Consider the following 17892-nt stretch of genomic DNA (forward strand, 5'->3'; position numbering starts at 1 on the left):
GGCCTCCCCTAGCCTCAGTGTTTCCACACAACAAAGCCATTAATTAAGATCAGCCTGGCTGCTGCTGGCAAAGCAGCCACTCTGGCATTCCCTGTCTGCCTGGGACTGGTGTGAGGTGTGAGAATCTGGGTAGCCTACGCTGTGACTCTGCCCTGCTGGTGTTGATTGTGTATGATTAATGATTTAAAGGAATAAAAAGAGAAAGGTCAACTTCTGAGTTCAAGACAGAGCAGCTACACAGGGAGTAATTAAGATACTTGTGTAAGCATGATTAATAAGCACATGCGGACACTCTCAGCGGTAAACAAGATGCAAGCAGATGGTTAGCATGGAAAAGGCTTTTCTCTTTTTTTCTCTCCTGAAAGCAATTTTTCAGTCGCTTGAAATTTGGCTTATGAATCCTTTTCCTGCCCCCACAAGTCTCAAAAAAAAAAAAAAACAACAACAACTCATTATCTCCACAATCTTGGGATAAGGAAAAAAAAGTAGCAGACCCCTTCCATGCCCCTTCATTCTCTGGTAAAAAACAAAAAACAAAAACTTACAATTTTATTTTATTTTTATAGCTAACTAGAGTATGCTTGTAAAATGGATGCAGCTCATCTTTGTTCCCCACCACCTTTTATGTCAGACGTCCCATGAATAGAGAGGCTGACAAGGTGGTTCATGAGGAGTCTTTTAACTCCCACCCACCACCTCTCCCTGCTGTCCGTGATGGGCACAACAGAGGCATCAGCTGTGGCGTTTCTGCAGCGTGCTGGCAGGTAGGCGTCAGAGCCGGCCGGTGGGCGCCCCGCTCCAACACTAATCAGCCCCAGTGTTCTTTTACAATCCATATCTAATTCGCAAGTTTCATTCTTTCTGAAAAACAATTACTAGGTTTTGAAGTTCATTGTGCATTTACTCAACTGTCTCTTCGCATTAATGTAAAGTGGGAACAAGAAAACAGAGTCAGCAGGGAAGGGAACATCAAAAGATGCTAAGAGAAGATGAAGGTTTTATTTTAAGACTAATATAATTACAGATGTGTGCAGTATTTTACAATAAGTAGGACACAAAAAGGTGTATCCTGGACCTTCGAGAGAGAGGCTATGTGTGCAGAGAGAAAGAAACGCAGAAGTAGAGACATTCTATACACACACACACACACACACACACACACACAGACACACACACACAGACACACACACACACAGACACACACAGACACACAGACACACAGACACACACTCTCTCTTTCTCCTAAAAGGAGGGAGAAGAAAAGAGAAGGTCATTTATGACTTCAGAAAACAAAAAGATTTTCCAGGATCAACCAATGAAGAATCTGTCTTGCTTGGCAAGACAATAATAAGGCGATGGCGGCGTGGGCAGACTTAGTTTTCTCCCTCAGTAATGAAAGGGAGAAGGGAGAGGGGAAGGAAAGAGTACAGAGAAAACAGTGAGACTTCGGGATGGGGAGGGAGCCAGAGCTTTAGACAGGGGAACAAAAATGCCAACCTTAATGAAGAGGATACTGTCAACATTGTGCTTCTGAATTCTCTTCTTGAACGTCCTGGGGGCAAAGCTGACAGCCCCAATTGTTCTTGTTCCACAGGGCCACATGTGCACACCCCTTACTCCCAACAAAGTGCCATGCACCTCCCAGGGCCACCTCGGCAGAGCAGCCAGGCCTAGAGTTCACCCATCCTAAGCTAGCCTCGGGCCAGCCATTCTGCTTCCTGCCCCTAGGATCTGCCTCTGGAGAGCTTCTTCAAGCCTTGCAGACAATTTGGGCTCCCAGACAGAATCCATGCCACTCAAGTCCACATGCTTCCAAGATGACAAAGGTCTCAAAGCAATGGTCCTTGAGGGCAAGCATGGGGCTTTGAGAACAGGTATGTGCCTGCCTCTCCCTCACAATCACCAGAAAGAAGAAGACCCTAACACCACCACCCCCCGAGAAAATTCTAGCATGATCACATGATACATGGCCTACCATCTCAAACATCTTTATTTATGTAGTCCACTTTATTCTGAGCACTGTCTTAGTAGTTCTGAAGCCACTCATGTCCCAAAGATGTTGGGGAAATAAATTTCTAAAGATGGGGAGTGAGGATGCTTAAAATTAATAGGTCACTCAAAATTACGTTACTCAAAGTACAATGAGGTGCTTTCCTTCAGAAAGTCTCATGCGACTATGTCCCATGAGTCATCCCTGGATATTTCCCAAACTCACTTTGACTTCAGGAACCTCGGCCTCCCTCGAACTTGGGTTCCACAGAACATTCTTTGAGGATCCCGCTGCCCATTTGAAAACATTCTATTCTTTGAAGGCAGTGACAATGCCCCCTCATCTTTCCCCTTCCTTGGCCAGAGCACAGCGGGCTCACAAGATTATCTCTCTGAGGTCTAGTTGCTTCCCTTTGATTCATGTTTTCCACCCTGACCCGCCTTCCATATTTTCCCATTCTCTTTGAACTCTGGGAAGCCACTGCTGAGCTCAGGGGAGACTCCTTTCCACCACACAAAGGGAAGCAAGGGGCTTTGCAGGCACCTTCTAATTCCCCTCCAACAACACCAGGCTTTTTCCTATTCACCCCACAGTAACAGGAAGGATGAAGTGCAGTCTTTTTGTCCAGAGACTGTAACTGTTTTTTAGTCACTTCAGGTTAAATAGGAGTTTGGGGAAATGGTATTTATAAAATAAAAAAAATCTAAACACAGTGGATCAGAGAAGAGGAAGAGTCTCCAGCCCTGGCACAGCCACACTCTTCACTCACACGTCCCTCTCTCAGGATGTACAGTTCTGAAGAACAGAGGCAGAGGCAGAGAACACAAATTCATGGACTCCACAAGCCGTGCAGTTGAGAGGAAAAACTAGATGCGTCTTTTCTTTCTACTTTTTGTGTGTTTTTCTTTTTTACATGCTGTGCTCTGCTTTGTTTTAGTGTGTGGCAGGGTCTCTTGTGCCACAGTCAGACTTGGAACTCACTAAGCATCGAAGGCTAGCCTTAAACTTCTAATCCTATGGAACAGCAGGATGGCAGGTATAAGCCACCACGCCTTTGTGTACTGGGATCCTTGTCTTAGGACTCAGGACACAGCACTTACATGGTTTATCTGACTCCCCAGGCTCCTGCCTCACCCCTCACTCAGCCTACAATTCCATGCCATCACTAGAGGAAAGCCACTATGCTCCTTTCCTGCTCTGGTCAACATTTAAAGCTACACGCAACCCCGAGAAGTAGGTATGTTTCTACTCCCATTTTACAGATGAGAAAAGTGAGAAATACAAAGACTAAAGGAACCTCTCCAAGGTCACATGGCTAGGGCATGAAGAGCTAGGCTTATAACCCAGGCATCCTGACTCTCTGTTCTAAAGTGGACTTTGCCAGGTACTGTCACTCTCAAGTATCTGTCTCAGTGCACCACAACCCAAGTGCCCACCAAGCTTCTTCCCAAACCTTGTCTTCCATGGTCCTCCCTAACCCTCCACTCACTATTAGCTTAAGTATTCCAGCCCTAAAATCTTTCTGACCAATCCAAAGGCCACTGTCCCCGCTGTGCGCTCCTGCCTCTTCCAGTGGACTGCTAACAACACATTCTCTTGATTTGTGGCATGGCTTTCAATGTGGGGGTGACATTGCCTCCTTGACCAGACTTTCAACTCCATGAACCTTTAACCTTTAACCTGCTAACAATGCCCTGCACGCACTGAGCATATGCTAATCAAAAAATAAAATAGTGCATAGAAATAAACAAATCATTAACAAATTAACAGAAGGTGCTAATAGGCTGAATAAATGAATGGCATCTTCCTGATACTACCCAGGGCTTGATTGAGACAGGCTTTCTGAGGTGTCAGGGTCAATTCCATATCTCTCCTACATTCCCTTCCTCTCTGGAGGCCAAACTTCCACACTATTGTCTCTCAGGCTAGCCCACAAATGAGATAACAGGATGCTTAATTTTACATCAACCCGTTAAGCTGCTTTAAACACTTAATATTCCCCAAATGTAGTTAAATATATGAACTTGCACTTAGAGTTGTCAACAAAGCATTGACGATTTGCTTTATAGTTGCATGTTAATCTACAATCTGTTTAATGCAATCCAATACATTATTCGGGATGGTGATGTATAAATTTAAGTCTTAGACCATGAAATATCATTTAGGATTAAAACTCTAATCTCTTAACAGGGGAGATGCCTGCTCACAAAAGCAGTGTCTGAGAGTCTCTAGGTATAAAGGGTAGTGCCCCCGCCACTGGTCACCAGTCACTAGGAAAGGTACTAAGGACAGGCTGGTATTGGAGTATGGGGAGAGGGGTGAGAACATTCTTGGGGCTGAGAAGATGACTCAGTGAGTAAATGCTTGTTGTCCGAGTATGAGGACCTGACTTTAGAGCCCCAACATCCACATACAAAGCTAGGCATGCCAGCAAACACCTTTAACTCCAGTGTTCAGAAGGCAAAGACACCTGGGTGCCTAGGGCTTGCCAGCCGGCCAGCCTAGCTGGAGTGATCTCCAGGTTCAATGAGAGAATTATCTCAGAAAATAAGGTAGAGGGTGATGGAAGAAGACAGCTGATATAACCTCTGCTTCCACATGAACTAACTCTCTCTCTCTCTCTCTCTCTCTCTCTCTCTCTCTCTCTCTCTCACTCACACACACACACACACACACACACACACACACACACGCACAATGCACTCATGAGCACATGCACACATATACACACTTCTTTGTCTCCAGCTAAAGATTCACTCAGAACCATGGCTTGCTGTCTCCTCCTCCTCGAGTCCTTAGAAGCAGAATGGGAGTAGTGGCGGCAGCTTACACAATGCAACCAGATGAAGCTAATGTTTTTACTCTTCCCATTTCTGAGGTGAAGAGACTACAGCCCAGAGGAAAGCTCACTCGGGCAGGACCAGACACTGCAGCACAGGCCATCCATCCACATCTACCCACCCTGGGCTGTTAGCCTCACTCATCCTGCTTTCCTGCCCACACAAACCTTCATCATCAGACTGACTAACACGCTGAAAACTAGAAGAGCATTGCAAAATCCTTGCCATAAAATAACTGTCCAGCGAATTCTCTGGAAACAAGATAGGGCTACAGTGAGTAAAGAAAATAAATGCTAAAACTGAGTCCTTATTGCTGTGAGAAAAATCACAGTTAACAGAATAAATGAGGCAAGAATGAAAGAGAGAAGGGGATGGGAGGAGGGCATTAAGATGTCAAAAGGGGATGACAAGAGGGCTCCCAGGATGAACACTAGTGACCTGCATCATGGAGAGGGGGGTCTAGAAACTGTAGAGGAAGGCAAGGTGAAGATGAGACCCAGGGACACACCAGGCCTGGACCCAAACATACGGAAGTGCTGGCTTCACGGTCCAGTAGAATGTCATCTGTCAGCACAAGAAGCCTCCACCAACAGAGATGGCACAAGGCCTACACCTTTTAGCCTAGAAGACCCATCCTCTGCCTTCTCCCTGCCTACAGCAGCAACAGGCACTCTGAAAAGGGCATCTGCCACCCGTCCATGCTCCATGCTCCACAGAGTCCTGCCAAGAGCCAGGTTCTGCTTTACTGGGGAAGACTCCAATACCAGGGCCATACCATCTTGGCTTACTATGCCCTGAACACAAATAGCCTTGCCATGTCTTCATGGCAAAGCAGGAGTCCCCCAGAACACTGAAGTGAACAGGTGGGCCTCAAGGACATGGGTGGTTTGTCCCATGGCCAAGTGCACAATGGGCCAGCTAGAAAGATATTAGCAAGAATACTTAAAACAGATTTTAAAAAACAGAATATTCACTGTTCTAAAACAATTCCATAGATAAGAGAATAAATGGCCAAGGGGATGGTCAGCCTCTGACAGAAATGGTCACTGAAGCCTTAACCACCTGTGTCTCACTGTCTGGAAATGATGTCTCCTTTAGAAGATCAAAGCCCTTACAGGGCATGTGGAGAGCACAGCTGTGCTGTTTGCTCTCCATATAGACATTCAGGTGATTGCAGACTGCCAAAGTGCTTTTAGTTATAATAGGGAATGTAAAGAGTTAGCAATGCTTGTTTTGACAGCCACTGAAAGAGATTCATCGGTTACACATACCTCTTAAAATGCCCAAATCTTCAATGGAGAAGTCGATTATAGCAAAATCCCAATATTATTGTTTTTGTGAACACACACAAGCATAGAGAGAGAGAGAGAGAGAGAGAGAGAGAGAGAGAGAGAGAGAGAACTCTTCGAATATTTCTCCTCCCTGGCTCTGAGGGGAAAGAGTTTGGGAAATCAAGTACAGCTGCCAGGAGGCTCCATGACCAGTGTGAAATCATTTAGGAGAAATCCACCAACAATGGGAGCAAAGTTAATTGAACTGTTTAGCCTCCCAAACCAGAAAAGTGTCACTTGACTTGAAAGAGGGACATTGTGACTTCCAGCCACTGAGCAGTAAGGGTCTCTTTTGAGTTCCCACTTTCTTCTCCAGTACAGGCCTTTCCCATGCTTACTCTAACTGCTTCGGATATAAGATATGTCCTCTTTCTTCCCTGAGAGCTCTTTAGTGTCAGACATCCCACTTTGTCAACCTTTCTTTCAAGCTGCCCTGGAGATGGACAGTTCATGTCCAGGCATGACCTGAAGCTTGGCTTTACCTTTGGTGCTAAATACACCCAAGAGACACAAGCTGGCCAGTCTTTATGCTAGTAAGTCAAGAGGAGGAGACAGGGTAGGGCAGAGAGGAAAGAACAAGACACAAACCATGGAACGACATAAGGAGCGACAGACTGGAAATGTTGTGAATTTCCCACTTACAGAGATGAAAGCTGTGCCCATTTATTCCCACTCCAGATTGGGTCTTCAAGTTCCAAAAGGAAACTTAGGTCAGTTATCATCAATATACTGCCAGGTGGGAAATGGAGAATGGTCTAGATTCAACCTACCTGACACTGGCGAGCTAACTTGTCCAAGAAACATTCTAAGAAGATGCAACATCTCCAACATATAAATATGTCTACATGTCTTAACCCAACTAGGTAGTAGAGCCTCAGCCACATCCTATTAAAACAACCTAATCTCCAAAAACAATTACTTCAGAGCCAGGTAAGAACTCTCATCGGGGCCCTGCTTCCCCGCTTCCTGATAGTCCTATCTTTCAGTCAGAAAAAGACAGCATGGTCATCACAGAGGTGAGCACACTGACTGCTGGTGTGAAAACGTCCTTGTGATGGTAAGCTGGGCCTCAGACTCGGCAAGGCAAACATCAGACAACAATAAACTTCTTCAGGAACTTTAAGACACCTAAGATGCCAAGTTCTGGAAAAAGTACTATTACCCCATCAATATGAGGGGCATGGTAAAAATGCTAGGGTCTTTTTTTTTTAATGTGTTTATATTTCAAGCTTGAGATTCTGTAAAAGTGGAGCACAAACACAAGTCCATGGATTTTAGATGCAAGGAGGTGCATTTTCATACTCAAAAAGTAAATACTTGGTGCCAAAACTCTAAGTCTGCTAAAGAAACTCCCTCTAAAAGATGAGGGAGAGGTGGGAAGATGACTCACTCAGTAAGCTGCTTGCCTTACAAACATGAGGCCCCGTGTTTGACCTCCAGTACCCACTTAAAAATCCAAGTAGGGTGACACACACCTGTAATCCCAGCACTGGGGGGAGGTGAGGCAGGGGAATTCCTGAGGCTCACAGCCAGTGACCCTAGCCTAACATGTGAGCTCCAGGCCAATAAGAGACCTTGTCTCATAGAAAGTGAACAGTTTTCCTATGTTGTCTTCTGGCTTCCCAACTGGTAAGGTGGCTGGCCCCTGCACACACATAAGCTCTCCTAGGGAGGCAAAAGAACTCATATTCATTCACACCATGTCTGTGCAAGAATGAACATTCACCTGGCCCACCCCAATCTCCTCCACCTTCCTTTGCTTCTTTGGCTAAGGAGAAAATGTAAACAATTTTAACTTGGATTTATCCTGCTTTCCTCTTCTATTAGATGTGAACAGAACTCTACTTAAGCAAGAGGGGACCTGGACTTGAAGACTGTGACTTGACCTTCTGGAAACTACACTCTCACCCATCACCTCAAGTGACAATTAGCAGTTGCTGTGGTACCTCCTATGAGAACTAATAAGGCAACAGAACAGGGGGCAGGCTTTTCCCTTCACACTCCTGTCTGAAGCCCAAAAGATAGGCTGAAAACTAATGGATGCAGAATTCAAGACAGCTCAACGCAGATGCCATCTTTGCTCTTCACCTGGAGTGGGAACAGGAGAGCCCAACAGTTCAGCCACATCCCCCAAATACACTTTGTTTCGGTCTTCTTCTTGGCTCAGACAGCTTGGAGTCCCTGAAAGCAGGGATGGCCCTGAGCAACTGCCTAATGAGCCCACCTTATCTTAAAGGGAATTAAATGTCTGGAATGAGAAAGACAGCCTTCAGGACTCCCGGGCCTGCTCCTGACTAACCACTGACCGACTGGAAAACAGGGTAGGTGCTAGAGATGCTGTCTTCACCTGACGTGCTGAGAATGTTTCCCAAATATTTTCTTGAGGTGCATGAAAAATCTGAACCAACAAATGAGCCACACATGCTGACTAGTGGAGGATGTTGCTATTCCTGGGGAAGAAGTGATCTGAGGGAAGTGTACTCCCGCCATGTTTCCTAGACCCCGGCTAAATGAAAGGAAGACGAGGGGAGGGAGAAGTGAGTGAGAGGAAGAGGTGGGGGGGGGGGAGTTGTATAAGGCAACTCGCAAAGATTCTCTGTAAAAGAATTTACCAGGCTCTGGAACGGACTATACATTTTAGCAGAAGCAAAGTCCTACTCCAAAGATGAAAACAAAGCACAGGAGGCCCGACATCCTAAAGCTCAGGCTGGATGTTTCACAAAACTATCCACAAACCAACTCTGAGGAGAAGCAGGTTGTCTGTCGAAAGAGTTCTGGAAAGCACTAAGACATAGAAAGGACAAGGGCTAGTTCTCAGCTCTGTTTATCTGCTCTGACAGCTCTTGTCTGACCTGGCAGAAGTCTAGTGTCCACACAGGGAGCATGAAGATAACCGCTGTGGCTTCACAACCTCATCCACTCACCAAAGGTCAGGAGGATTGAGCATTTTGCTTCAGCGCCTCCTCTAATCCAGAGACGAGCCAATCTTCTTACTGCTCTGCCACATCAGGAGGTTCGGATTTTCCTTATCGAGGGATGTCGGGTTCGCTTTGTCAGAACTTGGTGATTATTAACACAAGGCTGACTGCCCATGCTGCAAGGTAGTTTTACAAATTATCTAGGCCTTGCATGCAGGGGGAAGGGGATGGAACTAACAAGATGGTGGTAACTGTTGTTGGACAACATTCTACTATGAGAACATAAAAGCCACATGGTGGAGCACTGAGAAATTAAATTCATGGCCTGGAAAACAAGCCAAGATTAAAAAATGTCATGTTGATACAGTAGGTGCTCTTGAGAATTTGGGGGTGGAGGGGTGGGCACTGTCAGCAAGTGGATTGATTGCATTTTCATAGCGTCACAGTGAGATGGAGGTGGGGAAGGGTCGAGTGTAACATGCCCTTTGGTGCTGGGAGGAGGGGGCATACACCATAGCTTCCATCGGAATTCTATGCAAGAGAAAAATACAACATCACATGGCACACAGACCTCCATCATAAAGACCTACAAAGATTCTCCCTATGGAAGGCTGGGTAGAACAAGCTGGTCCTTAGCTTTGAGTGGGGCTGCAGAAAGTACTGTGCACAGCGGCAAGGCTCCTTATTGACAGACAACTTGGAAGGATCCATTCCCTGTGACCCCTTCTCCAGATCCACCGTAGTTCTCACAGAGACTCTGAGGAGTCCATGGTTCTCCTATAGTTCAAAGAGTTGACACAAGAGATCATGAGACTTCCTAGCAGCTAACTTCCCAGTAAGGTTGAAACTGGAAAAAATCCCTAAGTAAGAGAATCCTTAATGACTTAACATGGTGTGTGGAGACATAGGTGGTAATACCCTCACATAGAATCTATGCTCTGTCCCAGGTCTGCTACATGGAAGCAGATTTGTCCATGAGCCCGTATGTGAGGTTTATACATTTACCCCCCAGCTTCCTAGTATGTGAGGTGTAGCACACACCTGGTACATGTAAGCACACAGTTGGTACTGAGAGGTGTGTCCTGTCCTTCATTACACAGTAACATTTAGGGGCACTGGTACATAGAAAACAAAAGCCTTCTGTTGACATATCCACAAGGAAAAGCAAATGGAAGAGAAGACCCAGAACTCTCCACAGGTGAGACAAAAGAACATCAAGAGAGAAAAATAGGATCTTGGAGGTGGCTTTCGGGGTTGAGTCAATATTGGTTTTTTCACTTCACAACAGTGGGAATGACACAAAAGGGCTGCCCTCCCCTGAGGACAGACAGGCTGCTCTTTGATGTGGAACAACCACATACACTGCTGAGGATCATCCTCTCTGGCCGTGTTTGCCCACACAGGAGATCATCCTTTGACCATAGCCTCACCTCTGGGGTGACCTCCAGCCCACCATGGACTGACCAAAGAAGGGTCATGGGAGGGTCATGAAGGCGGTGGCTTCATCCCCACCAGGAATCTGAGCCCACTTGTCACAAAACGGCCTTCCTTCCCTTCCTTCTAAAGAGCAAGAACACCATTTCAAGTTTGTTTCCTCTGGGTTTGTTGTTGTTGTTGTTGTTTAATTGTCAATATTATTGCCTTTTTTTCTTCCAGTTGAGAGGGAGGCAAAGAGAGGAATTGCAATTTGGTCTGGGATTTTAGCCAAGTCTAGAACCCATGAACCAAGTCCCTGCCCAGGAGACTACTTCTAACCTTTTAATGAGAAAAATACATTAATTTTATGTGGGAGATAAAAATTAATTGAGTTATCAGTGAGATAGACTAGAGAGCCCAGGAAGGAACTCTTGGATATATGATCAAATGACTGCTGTAAGAGAAAGACCCTTCACTAGACAGCAATAAATGGTGCTGAGAAAGCTAGACCCTTACCTGCTACCATATTCAAAAATCAGATCAAAAGGGATGAAAAAATATTAATCTTGAGAAGAAAATATAGGAGAAAAGTTTCCTAATATTATATGTGGCAATGATTTCTTGGCTATTACATCAAAACTATAGGCAAAGAGAAGAGGCAAATTGAGCTTTTTATCAAAATCAAAAGTTTGCATATCTAGGGTGGTAGACACTATCAACGGAGTAAAAAGCAATCCACAGATGGGAAGAAAAGATCTGCAAAACCCATCTTTGATATGGGATGAATATTTAGAATATATAGAGCACTCTAAGGTCAGCAGCAGAAACAGAATGTAATTCAAAGCCAAGGCAAAGGACTCAACTAAAAATATACAGCCAATGAGCCCCTGAAACTGTGCTCAGGGCACTATTCATTACAGAGATGTAATTGAGAATCACTAAGACAGCCAGTTAAGGTGTTGTTGTTGTTGCTGTTGAATTAATAAGGCTGGAGTAAAGACTCCACAGTTAGAGTGATGCCAACTCTTCTGGAGGACTGAATTCTGTGCCTAGCACTGACTTTGGGTAGCTCTCAACACCGGTAACTCCAGCTCCAGGTGACTGCACACCCTCTTCTGGTCCCTGAGGGCAACCACACAGACCTGGCATACACTCACACAAACACACACATCCACATCCACAGAAATAGATCTTTATTAAAACAATGAAAATGCTGAGTATATGAATAATTTGGAATTTTTAAACACTCTGAGAGGTGTATAAACATGAGCAGGTATAACAAAAATAATATGATGAGGTATCAAAAAATTAAAAATACAATCACAGTTTGATCCAGCAACTTTTTCCTGTTGCTCAGTTTGCTTTTGCTTTCTGTAATTTATTCATTTTAAAATTTTTTCATACACTAGATTGTGATTATCTTTTCCCCCCTCTTCCAACTCCTCCTATATCCTCCCTGCCCAACTTCATGTTCTTTTTTCTCAAGAAAACAACAAAATGGAAAAATCAAAACAAGCAAACTAAAAAGAAAAGAAAGAAAGAAAAAAGAAAGAAAGAAAATCAGTAAGACAACCCCCCCCCCACACACACACACAAAAAAAAAAAAAAAAAAAAAACATGTAGTTCATTTGTGTTGGCTAACTACTCCTGGGCAAGGGGCCTGCCCCAGACTGTAGTTGATATATCCAGGGACATTCCATTGGAGAAAACTGATTTTACCTTTCCCAGCAGGTGTCGATTGCAAACAGCTTCTTGTTTAGGGGTGGGCCTTTGTCTTCACACTGGGATTTTGTCTGTTTTGAATTTGTGTGGGTCTTGTGTGCGCTGTGGCAGTCTCTGTGAGTTCATATGTGATTCAGTCAAGTTGTATCTGGAAGATGCTGCTTCCATGGTATCATCCACCACCTCTGGCACTCACAATCTTTCCACCTCCTCTTCTGTGTCTTCAGTCTTGGGGGGAGGGGGGTGATAAAGACACCCCATTTAGGACTGAGTGCTCCAAAGTCTCTTGCTCTCTGCACATCATCCTGCAACCCTGCTTCTGGCTAAGGACCCAAGAGCAGAGGTTTCCATACCCAGGTATACAGCAGCATTTGTCACACTAGCCCACAGCAAAACCAACCCAAATGTGTACTGGCAGATGGCAAGATAGGCAGAGTGGTGTTTCCACACTCAGACACATCACTGGAAATAGTCAAACACTACTTGTAGAAACCAGAAAGATGACTCAGCGGTTAGCCGAGTTTGCTGTTCTTACAATGGACTGGAGGCTAGATCCCAGCACACATATTGGAGAGCTCACAACTACTTGCAACTCCGGTTCCAAGAGATACAACACCCTCTTTTGGCCTCCATGGGCACCCCTACAGACAGATATAAAGATACAGACATGCATACACACAAAAATAAAAATAATTCTAAAAAACTGTTTTAATGAACTATTAACAAGCCCATTAACAGATAAACAATACTCACAAGACACTTGCACACCCACATTCATAGTTCATTGCCACAACACCCAAAGGGTAGAAGCAACCCTAGTGTCTAGTGACAGACATGTAGGAGACTAAATGAGGTGCTCACATGTGACAGAGCATTGCTTCATGTCAAAAGGGAAAGAAATTCCAAAACAAGATGCTACATGACTGAAACTTAATGGTACTATACTAAGAGAAAGAAGCCAGACACAAAAGGACAAATGATGATTCACCCATCCAAGGTACTCTGTGTTACATAATCAAGTTCAAAGATACAGAAAGTAACATGATGGTGGGTAGCGTTAAAAGGGAGGGAGACATGGTGAATTGATGATTAATAGTTGCTAAGTTTCTGTTTTATGAAGAAAACAACAACAACAAAAAAAATGTGGTCATAAATGGTGGTGATGCGGCACAATGCAGGAAGACCTACAGCCATCGAGCTGTATACTTTAAAATGGCTACAAGTTATTTTTTGTGAAGGGTAGTTACTTAGGACCATAGCATTCTTATAAAGCAAAGAAAAGAGCAGTCATTTCTGCTGTCCCAACTTCAGGAAGGTCCAGCCATTAACCACCAGTTTCTTCCTCTGTAAAATGAGCATGTGTCCACCATCCAAATGAGATGGAGTGCCAGGAAGTCCCAGCTATCACTGGGAACACACAGCAGGCATTCAACAAATCTTAGTTACCTGCTCCTTCCCTGGAGCAAATGCTTTCTGCTCCCAACTTGGAGAAATAAAACTTCCTTCTTTCATAATTGTCAAGTTTGCTGTGAGATAATTGGCAGCTTCCTTTGATTTTAGGATTGCTCTGGATGTTTTGCACAGGGAGGCTCCAGAGCCTTTGTAGGCCTTGATGGCCAGATAATGAGACTGAATTTCTGCTCACATCCCCACACAGACCAGAACTGAGGCCCACGTGGCTGTGTATTTGCATATGTGGAGCAGCAGAAACCTGAATGAGAATAATACATTTCTGTAAAAGTCCCCTGCACTGGCTCTTCTTACAGAGACCAAATAAGACGGAGGCAGGAATATTTTTGTCTGGTAGTTCTTTGATTGGTTTTCTTTGATTTTCAAGCAGGTAACTCCACTACCTGGACCAGCCTAAGCTGAGGAGAGTTCCTAAGCATTCTAAGTAGAGGCAGTACAGTCCAATGAGAAGTATCTACCTCAGAGACAGAGAACATTGATGAGGCCCTGGCTCTACTACTTGCTGGAATCCAGGGTGAGTTAATGCATATCCTGATGGAATTGGGCCAGAAGAACCAGGTACCACAAGCTGGACATCATCAGTGTCTTTACTCAACCTCAGGAGTGAGCTGGCCAAAGTCGAGTTTCCTTCCTAAGACTCTAACATCAAGAGCATCGGACAATGCTATCATTTTAGCACCCCATTTCCAGGCAAACACCATCTGTGAGCCCCAGGACTTACACGCATTTCCCTGGTTCTCAGGAGGTGGTAGAGAAGAAGAAGAAAATGAGGAAAGAAGGGATGAGGAACAGAGAGAGGGAGACCAATAGAGATTAGGAGACCATCCAGCTTGATCTCTCTCCTCATTTGATACCCAGTCACTAGGAGAACTGGTTACATATCTGATCTTAGTTTCGTGAGCCATCTCAGCATGTCCATAAACCTTCCATTTGGGCTCATGCTGTTTTAAACTGGCTACCATCAGTAGAAATACTACCAAGACACAAAGTCCAAGCACAGCTGTGTCAAAAGTATTCTGTATCCTTTTTGTCCACTTTGCTACCTGTCTATCTTCTCTGTCTACGCATCATTTGATTCACCCTTGGAGACTGGGCTCCCTTCTCCTTATACTTCCCAGGGTCCTCTCAGACCGTTCCTTCAGAGGGGCCCCATCCCCAAACACACACATGCACCACCATACCACATCTGTCTTGGCCAGTTACGCAAACAGCCCTCAGCCAAATCCTGGTATTGCAAACACAGTGTTGGCACATCGTTCCTGCAGGATCCCCAACTTGTGAGTCTTCATAGTCTCCTTCATGGAGCTGGAAATGGTCCATAATGACTTCCACAACAGCCAAAGATGTTTGCAACAATAGCACATTCTAGTCTTTAGGGTCTTTAAAAAAAAAACAAAAAACAAAAACAAAAATGGACATGCTGCAAGTAGCCCAGCTTCAAGTCATTGTCTTCACAGACCGCCCTGGCATGCATTGACTATGATTTGCCGCTGCCACTCGTGAAGGAGGAGTAAGAAGAGGAGATGAGTGAGGCCTCAGCAAAGTCTGGCAGCCAGCACCAGGGAGGTCCTGGGGAAGAAGAGGCGCCAGGCAAACTCGATCTCCCTATTCTGCACGGGGACTACCGGCCAAGTTTGCTCTCTGAGCTGTGAGAAGGACCAATTAATTTATCAATCTGCACCTCTTTCTGCCACAACATATTTCTCTCTTGCCAACAAAAAATGTGTCCATTATCAGGCAGGTCCCTGTCCTCCTAAGCAGCCTGTGCGGCTGTATAATTACACTTCTTCCCTTGACAACTTGCATGATTGTTTTCCTAACAGTATATTACTTCGTTAGTACTTTCCAATATACGTTATTTTTAAACTGTCACTTTTGCCCAACTCATCCCAATTCACACTCGTCTGTTTATCATAACAATCATTAATAACTGTCAGTCCACGCCATCAAGGCAACGAACTCCCTCCCTCATTAGCATGTCCTAGCATTTGTTCCGTAGAGGGGGCTGATTATTTTTTACAACAGGCCAAGCCAATTACTTTAGTGAAATGGAATCACATTAATCAATTCTTAACAAGGTGGCAAATTTAAAGATATCAGATTGCAAAAGACAGCATAACTAATATGTCAGTGTCAGAGGGAGCATGGAGGTATGCAGCAGCTACACTAAATATATCTCTTCATGGAGGCCACAGGAATTTTGACGTTTCATATGATCTGACAACTACCGAAGTGATATTGTAAAAAGGCAAGAGCCCAGTGCTGCATGGGTTCCTGATGACTTTTGTAGATTCTGGCAAGGGCAGCATGGGCAGAGGCGGAGGGGGAGGGGGGACAGGGGAGGGAGAGGCAGGGAGAGAACGGTGGCCGCGCCTATCCCGACTGGCAGACGGCGGTGGATCGTGTCTCTCCGTGCCAAGGCATTTTCTTTTACACTTTAAATGATGATAGTCATCCATCACCATTTGACAACTGCATCAAAACCAGCTGCAAAACATGCAAAGCCCAGCAGTCTAAAATATGCTGACACAACCAAGAGAAAAACAGACTTAAAATATATATATTTATGTAGTCTGTAGGAAAAGGATGTGCGGGAGGGGTTCCAGCAGGGGTGGGGTGGAGGTGGCAGTGGGGGTGGGTAGTGGGGGTTGGCTACTAAATGTTCAGGAGGGGAGAAGACACAGAGCACTGTAGGAGAGGGCTGAAAAATGAGAACGAGAACAAAGAGAAAGAACGGAGAAGGAGACAAAGATAAGGAGGGAGACCAGAAAGAGGGAGGTGATGGATGGAAGTAGGTACAAGGGAGGAGTCGGGGTAGATGGGAAACCAGGCTACAATGAGCACTGACAGGTCGGTCATTGACAGTCTTGTGAGAGACCCAGGAATAGTTCCCCAAATTGACCTCCAACCTCCAGCTACCAGCCAGGATTTGGTCCAAGAGCTTTCTTATCTCCTTCCAGAAGATATATGGTCTCATCATAGGTTTCTCCTGCCTGCTTCTAGCCCAGGAGTCAAGTTCCCATCCTCAAGACTTTGTTCTAATTAACAGTTCCTCTACCCAGTGGTCTTCACCCCCAGGGCCTTCTGGCAACCTCTAACATTGTGTCCAGTCACAATATACCGCAAAGATACCTGCATAACCAGATTGCCCAACATTGCTTCTTCCTCCCCATCTCCAATCCACCCTCACCTCTGACTCTTGCACCAGCACAAGGCAGGTCAAACCTCTGCCTTGATACTTAAGAGCTGAGTGACCTTCAGTATGTTGCTAGCCTTTCCAAGTCTCCACTCCCTCATCTGTAATAATGAAAAAAAAGATGGCTTACCAGCTCCAGGTATATCACTAAGGAAAAGAAAAACAACACACAAGAAACACCTGAAAAGAAGTTGACTCACATATAGGAGTCACCTGCAAGAGCGGTCCTGTGTTTTTTCACCTTTTCAGTCTATACCCAGGGAGTGAATCCTGGAACTCTGTGAAAGTGAGCTTGAGCAGAGCCCTTTCTTTGAACTTCTCATTTATGGAGTTTACACCCTTCCTGGGACCTCTTCACTCACACATTTAATAAGCCAGACAATAGGTCAGCTGCATGGAGAAGACAGAAGATGGCCTGCATGATTTGCAGGCCTTTGGGGGACAAGCCAGCATGCATGGACCACTGCGCCATTGCTAATGCATCTTTTGCTAGACCCAAAACCCAACCACTCAGCCATCCTACTGTGATTGTATTTAATGAAGCCTGTTTGTTTATTTGTTTACTTATTCCAAGGAAGTCCAGAACCAGGCACCCCAGGCTGGCAAAGGCTCATTGTATAATGTGATTAGATTCCGTTATATCACACAGTTCATGAAATTGTGCCATGATTCATTTTTATAACTTAAATAGCTATTTGGTTGGGTTGCCAGGTTGAACGTGATGAATGTGTATGATAAAACAGAACCAAGAGAAGGGCCAGCGCCTGTAAACTGAAACATTAGTCAGTGTGTTAACCCCTTCCCGACTCAGTGCTGACATTTCCCAGGGCATCTGTCCCAAGGCCATCCTTCTACAAACTTCTGTATCTAGTTCGGAGTTGTGCAGCTACCAAATATGATGCTTTGGCCTTCTCCAAAGGGATGTAATCCACTTGGTCCCAATTTCTATCTCAAGATGATGATGCTAAACCACCAGCAGTTACCCATCCTATTTCAAAGTTTTATTCAC

At 44.9% G+C, this 17892-nt stretch overlaps 1 protein-coding gene across 1 annotated transcript in view; it reads right to left on the reverse strand.

Moving 5' to 3' along the window:
- The window catches only part of Lrmda (leucine rich melanocyte differentiation associated), a 1020626-nt gene that overhangs the window by 810831 nt on the left and 191903 nt on the right, over window positions 1-17892 (reverse strand). The gene's annotated exons all lie outside the window — the stretch shown is intronic.

This window comes from Onychomys torridus, chromosome 9 (assembly GCF_903995425.1).
Source record: "Onychomys torridus chromosome 9, mOncTor1.1, whole genome shotgun sequence".
In the NCBI taxonomy this organism is placed as follows: domain Eukaryota; kingdom Metazoa; phylum Chordata; class Mammalia; order Rodentia; family Cricetidae; genus Onychomys; species Onychomys torridus.